Source organism: Sinocyclocheilus grahami, unplaced genomic scaffold (assembly GCF_001515645.1).
Source record: "Sinocyclocheilus grahami isolate Dianchi unplaced genomic scaffold, SAMN03320097.WGS_v1.1 scaffold42.1, whole genome shotgun sequence".
Lineage (NCBI taxonomy): Eukaryota > Metazoa > Chordata > Actinopteri > Cypriniformes > Cyprinidae > Sinocyclocheilus > Sinocyclocheilus grahami.
This window is the reverse complement of record NW_015505221.1, coordinates 676859-684365: the sequence shown is the minus strand read 5'-3', so window position 1 is coordinate 684365 and position 7507 is coordinate 676859.

Here is a 7507-nt window from a genome sequence, read left to right as displayed (position 1 = left end):
GTATGTCTATATATATATATATGGTATTTTGTTACTTAACTATTCTTTATTTCAGTGTGGTCAAATGGAGATACACTGGCCACTGTGTCTGCAGCTGTCAGTCAAGCAAATTAGTGAATGTAATGAGTCATCGTGTCAGCTGGTTGATTTCTCTTTATGGCTCTCACTGCCTGCCCACAACCAACTGTTATTTCTCATGGAGACATATTTTGTTTTGTTTATGTTTAGTAAAGCTATTTGCAAATGTTGCAATGTGATGCTGCCAAACAGCTCTTAAGCTGATGCAAAAGTCAAAAGCAATTTTAATAATGTTGGCTTTTTAGAGACAGTAAAATATATATTTTTATACTATACTACTTTTATAATTTTGCTTAGCATTTTATATGAACAAACAATAAACATAAAAACAACAATGATGTTACATGCCCAAAGTCTTTCAGGTTTCAAAATGTTTTGTCCAGACTTCCAGAATCAACAGTTACTGAAGGCGATTGTATATGATGATGACATAGTGTTTCACAGCCATTCGTCACCAGTGTTTAGTAACTTGCATAATTGTTTATTTCATACATGGTCTAATTGCTTGAGAGGTGCTTTTTTCACCCAAATTCAGAAGCATGGTTTGCAAATTTATTTATACAACATTTACATGATTATTCTATATTGTGAATATAGTCAAAGCTAAATGGTTTGACATTCAGTAGGATTTTTAGAAAGGAAAATTTAAAAGAGAGAAAAAAAAGAGAAGAATTAGGGGGGAATCAATAAATGATAAATTATTTACTACCATTGTGTGAATATGTAATCATGTAAATCATTCATAAAAATCTATCAAAAGGAACTGTAATCTGATTATGAGCCTTATAAAATGTAAGAGGCCTATATTCTAATTACGAGTACTTGATTTTTTTTATCTGATTACAAAATCCAGATTACATGTAATCAGTTTCTTCCCAGCTCTGTTAGTCGTTTATTATTATTATTATTAATCACTATATTTTGTGTTATTATATTTATAATTAATAATAATGATTCTTATAATAAATAAATAAATAGTAGTTGTAATAATAATAATAATAACTGTTAAAAACATTAGACCAGCATGCCATCTGCGCACACTGAGCTGGTCCATTAGCCTTTGAGGCCTTAAACACTCCCTACCATTCATCCTATTAAACTCCATTTAACATTCTTCCCACTGCTAGGCCACCTATCAAGATCTTTCTAGCATGTGTGTGTTGTGTATGGTTCCATATGCTCTGATGCAGATGGAAGCTGACTGAACTGATGACAGACAGTGACTTGGTCAGAGGTCTATTACATCACACCCTAGCAACTAATACTGAGAATACACACAACTGAACTCATGCATGTGGCTACACACAAACAAACAGATTCTCTCAGGTCTAAGCATTTAAAGGGAAAAGGGAAAAATTCTGTCATTATTTACTGGCAAATGATTTCAGATAAATCAATTGAATAAATAAAGTGTGAATATATAGTACAGTTCCCACTGTACGGGTTTCATTCACTAAAAAGAACCGGCTCAAAAGAGTCATTTGTTCACAAATCTGTACACTAGTTGCTCTGAAGGCCTACGTATGTTTTTCGTTCATTGTTCGAGAGTCAGGCTACATTGGTTGCGATGTAGGCTACGTTTTTTAAAGTATCGTATCTTGAGCCATTTGAGCATCGGATATTACACTGGTCGCACTCTATGGTTTTCATTAAAAGAACCGGTGTTCTCTCGATTTGTGCTACCCTGTCAGATTTTGCTACCTCCCATTAAAACAGTGGGTAGTACAATTCGACAACGAAAAATGCTACCTGTAAAATGATGGTTGATTAACGTCTACACCTACCACAACCCTAAACCTTCCCTTACAGTAATTCAAATACAGTAATTATGTGTTATATAAAAAAAAGATAGAAAGTAACCAGATGTGATATATATTTTCTAATTCTAATTTGTGAATGCACAAGTTTTTATTTGTCAGATGTCTTTCTCAGATACTTTGCTGCTCTCACGTTGCCAAGTAATGATCTCATGTTTGTGTTGATCTTGATACTTCTCTGATGCATTTAAAAAAATATATATTATCATGCTGGGGGGAGCATTTAAGATTAACATTATGAATGAATGCTTTGTTTTTGAATTACCAGTTCTCACTGATGAATCATAGTGGAAATAGAATAACATCTTTTTTGATACATCAAACTCAAATATTTTACATGCAGTTTTTCTATATTTAAAGGAACAGTTCACCCAAAAACGAAAATTTGCTAAAAATATACTCACCCTCAGGCCATCCAATATGTAGATTAGTTTGTTTCTTCATCGTTATGGATTATTGGACTCATAATTTGGCCAGAAATGACAGTTAACAGTGAAGTTAAAACACCTTAATGATGGATTTGTTTCTTACAAACATGTAGCTTTTCCACTTGTAGTTTTTCCACTAACAAGATGTTAATTAATGGATTGGAGTTGTGTATTATTGTGATGTTTTTCTCAGCTGTTTGGATTTTCATTCTGACGGCACCCATTCACTGCAGAGGATCAGTTGGTGAGCAAGTGATGTGATGCTAAGTTTCTCCAAAACTGTTCTGATGAAGAAACAAATTCATCTACATCTTGGATGGCCTGGGTGAGTAAATATTCAGAAAATGTTTATTTTTGTGTAAACTATTTCTTTAATGCTGCTTTGAGTAATCTTAGTAAAGACTATTATTTTTTTGTTAGTTAAAGGGGTCCTATTATGCTCTTTTGCAAAGTCTTGATTTTGTTTTGGGGTGTACTACAACAGGCTCTCATACTAGGTTGTTCGAAAAACACATTATTTTCACATATTTTACATTATTACAACACCTCTCTCCCCAGTCTGGTATGAACAGCTCGAATAGTTCCTGAATCAAATGAAGGCATTCTTCTGAATTACGAAATGTGCTGTGATTGGTTAGCTGGGCCAGTGTGTGCTGTGATTGGCATTTGTTTACAGAACGCTGTTGTCACTGCTGCAAACTCCCATATAAATAATTATTAAAATATATAATTTCCCTGCAGCCAGTGGACCCCCTTTCCAGTGTAGGCCCGGCACCACTCGGCACCTGGTCGGGAAATGTCATGCCCCTTACCATAGCTGCCTGCGAGCTTCAGTGTAAATATTGCGTCAAACTCAAATCAATCTGAGCGCGATTTAAACCCAGATGATTGTAACCACTCTAAGTTCGTCTGCCTTGGGAAAGCTGGCGTGTCTCCGACATAGTGATAACACTCGTTGCCTTCTCTAGTGCAGCTCAACCAGGTCTCGTCCCATTCGTCGATATTTGTGATATCACAAATCCCGGAAAATATGCGTTGTAGTCCAAACGAGTCGTTCGTTGTAGTTTTTGAAAAGTGATTTCTGTTAAATAAAATATCTTATTTTGAAGTGGACTTTGAGCTTTGTAACTTTGCAGATCTTTTTCATGGTCAAACAGCAACATTACAGACTAACTAAAGTTGAAAAAGCATAATAGCACCCCTTTAAGACTAATATCTCAGTAAAGACTATTATTTTTCAGATTTTTTTTGTAGGTTTTTGTGTTGGTCCTCTGAGGCAGTGGGAAAATGTGTCTGGGTTTTTTTCGTCATCTTCACACCAACAAATTAAACTCATTAAATCACAGATGCTTGAAGCAGACTTCTTGATACATCTCTGTTAAGATGATTCTGTTGTTAAATCATCATGCTGTCCTATGGGAAAGCTAGATTGGCTATTTTTAAAAAAGAGATATAGAAAGAGCGAGGGAAGGAAGGAGGGAGACTGCCTAACCTTCATTGAGCAGATACTGTATTTGCTGTAATATGCCTTCAAACCATTGCAAATACAGTTTCAATAAGGTGTGTGTCACGTCGCTCATTTCCATCAAGGTCAGACATGTGTATGGCTGACAGACGTGTTAACACACAGACTGATAGGTCAGTGGGGGTCCGCACTGAGAGCCAGATAAAGGCTAAGTTGTGAATGTGTTATATGGAATTGATTCCCTGTGTCTTTGGTGGTCATGCTGTTTTGCAAAGTGTTTGGGAATGGAACCCCTGGATGTAAGTAGGGCTGGGCAAAAAAATCGAATGCGATTTTCATGCGAATCTCGTCAGTAAAGCTGCTTCTGGTGATTAGTGGTAAATCTCCAGCACGTGCTTTCAGATGGAGCGGCATTTACTACACAGAGCCGTAGATCACTGACAAGCTACACAATCGCGTTCAAAATCGCAGGCGATTCATTGCCGATTTTGTGTAGCTTGTCAGTGAACTAAGGCTCTGTGTAGTAAATGCCGCTCCATCTGCACAGCCCTAGATGTAAGTATATACTTGTTTGACGTGCCTGTTAAAGACCCCCTGTGGTGAAAATCTAGTTTTTAATGTTGTTTACATGTCTGTCTGGTGTTTTTGATATGCGTAAAGGCAAACCATGTGCAAATTCATCAGTCAACACCATTGTTGAGCATTTTCTCTGCAGAATACCAAAGACAGTCTTAAAAATGCAGTTTGAAACAGTTCTTGTTTCCTACCATCACAAACATGCAACCAATCATGTCAGCTTGTGATTGGGGCTTTTCCTATCATGTTGATTTTTAGAAAGTAGCTGTCTGAGATGGTGAGCAGCCAGGATCATGGTTTGTGTAACATTAGCAACACGTTATTAGCTGTTTCATAACATGCCAAAGGCTAATGTTATCAATTACGTGTCCAACGTTGTAGAGAGTGATACACGAAATGCATTATCATTTTGATACATTGACTTGAAAACGACCCTGCATAATTCGCTCTTCCTCTTCTTCTTCAAAATCACTTTATGGTTCAAACATGCGTATATGGCTGAATTAATCCAATATTTCCATTTTCTGTTGGGTAGCATTTTCTATACGAAGGTTAACTGAGTGAAATTGATCTTGCAGGTAGTCTGAGCTGGTGTGATTGGTGCAGGCGGGGCCTAATTTGCATATTCATGGTTTCTTGTATAGGCCTTATATAGCACTCCCCCTATTCTGTACTTCTTGCCTTCTGTCTTTCGTTTGTAATCTGCTTCAAACATTACAATGCACGTGATAACTTTAGTTTACTCTACAATAAGTAAATCCACTTAACCAGCTAATTACTATTCAACAGTGATGCTATAGATCAGGGGTATCCAAAACCGTTCCTGGAGGTCTACTGTCCTGCAGAGTTTAGCTCCAACCCTAATTAAAGAGATAGTTCACCCAAAAATGAAAATTACCCCATGATTTATTCACCCTCAAGGAATTGTAGGTGTATATGACTTTCTTCTTTCAGACGAATCAGTCGGAGTTATATTAAAAATTGTCTTTGATCTTCCAAGCTGTTTAATGGCAGTCAGCGGGTGTTGCAGTTCATCAGTCTGAAACATTGCACATGCGCCGCTCAGAAGTGACACACACGGAAGCGCAGGGGAGAGATCAAAACAAAACAACGGTCACGAATTAGAAGTACAAGACAAGGATTTGTAAAGAAGAATGTCGGAGGATTTCGATATAAGCCAAGAGGAGGCTGGTTTTCCTTTGCTAAAGTAAGGAAACTTTGCTTTCTTTGCTCCTGTAAACAAACGCTGGTTTTCACAAGACTCAGCGGCGCATGCACAACGCCGAACTTATACGTTGTAGCTAATCAGCTCATGGGAAATATGAATAATTAACCATAACTAGTTATATTCTCCTGTGCATTTGTGCCTTTCTTATGAGGAAAATGAGGGAGTTTATCCCCTGCATTCCTTTTAGGCCATAAAACCAGTGATATCATGATTAGTTGTCACGGTGACCAGAGGGCCTGGTGTTCAGCAGACATCCTGGCATCCAGTATATTGAGTGAGGGGACTGTGACGACTTGTTAATCTAATGAATAATTGATTTGTTAAATCAAATAAAAATTAGTGTGTCAGATTGGTCGAGACGCTACAACGTCATCCTCCCGGAGTTGCTTCCGTGTACAACTGTTGGCGCAAGCTAGATTAAAGTGATTATTACATTTTGAAAATGGATATTTTTCTTACAAAAACGCATCGATTTGCTACAGGACGCCTTTGTTCATCCCCTGGGGCCGTGTGAGGCACTTTTTATTATGGGTGGATGCGCTTTATTTCACTTCTTTTGGACTGATGAACTGCAACACCCGCTGACTGCCATTAAACAGCTTGGAAGATCAAAGTCAATTTTTAATGTATCTCCGACTGGATTCATCTGAAAGAAGGAAGTCATATATGCCTAGGATGGCTTGAGGGTGAGTAAATCATGGGCTAATTTTCATTTTTGGGTGAACTATCCCATTAATATTCAAGCCATTTTAAGGCATGAAGGTATTATTTTCATGGGAAAATTTTTTAAATATGTCATTTCGATTATCAGCAATGAGTTTTAAGGGATAAATTTAGTGACTGCAGAGGGAATGTAGAATGATGTCACAATACGATTTCACGCCTTTGCAATGCATAATTCTAAAACCCTCAGAATAGAATATGTAAGTATGACTCACATTCAAATAAATATGTAAATCACAAAGGTGACCGTATAGGAAGAGACATCATGGCAAACTGTGTCTGATTGTAGCGACAGCTTCAAAAGTAACTAAATAAATGAAGCAATTAACAAATGCATGTGACGAAAAACTGATAATTGCATAATTTGTTCAACAAGCAAAGAAGTTTGGAGCTGTCAGCTGATTAGCATGAATTCTGCATATGCATGAATAGCTCCTGAAACTGGTTAGGTTTGATGTTATTTGAGCTGCATAAAAAGAATCACAGCGGTTAAATTGCAGCCGATTCTTTGTTGCAAAAACGGAGATGAAAAGTTTGAAAGCAGTTTATTTCGAGACGCTCAGGAGCTCATTTTGACCTGCTCAAAGACACACACACAAACACACACACATATACACGTGATCGATAGTGTGTTCTCTCCATCTGAGTTGAAGAGCTGATTAGCAGCGTGAGGGTGGGTAGACGGGGTTCAGCGAAGCTGTTTAAATATCAATGCTGAATGATTCCACTGCCAGGTGCTCTTTTCTCTCGTCTCTGCCTGACTGCTCCATCACTAAATACCATTGATTCTGCTATTACACACGCAGGGAGTAACGCTTCACAGAAGTACCATTTGTTTGAGACTGTGTGAGTATGTTTGCTTGAGCCTGATGAGAAATACAGTGAGTAATGTTGTATCATAGGGCAGGTGTCTGAAGCTCAGAGATTTCAATGCATAGTGAAAACTGTGAAAATGTTAAATAATGTTCTCCACATACTGGATGCAGTATATTATACCGAAAGCATTAGGTTTATGAATGAAAGAGAGTGAAAAAGATGTGCATATGTGTGAGAATACAATGTAATTGCATGGGTTTTCATACAAGGTAGGTATTTTTCAAAGTTGAAAAATGAAATGTTTCATAATTGTTAAAAAATTATCTCTCTCTCTCTCTCTCTCACACACACACACACACACACACACACACACACA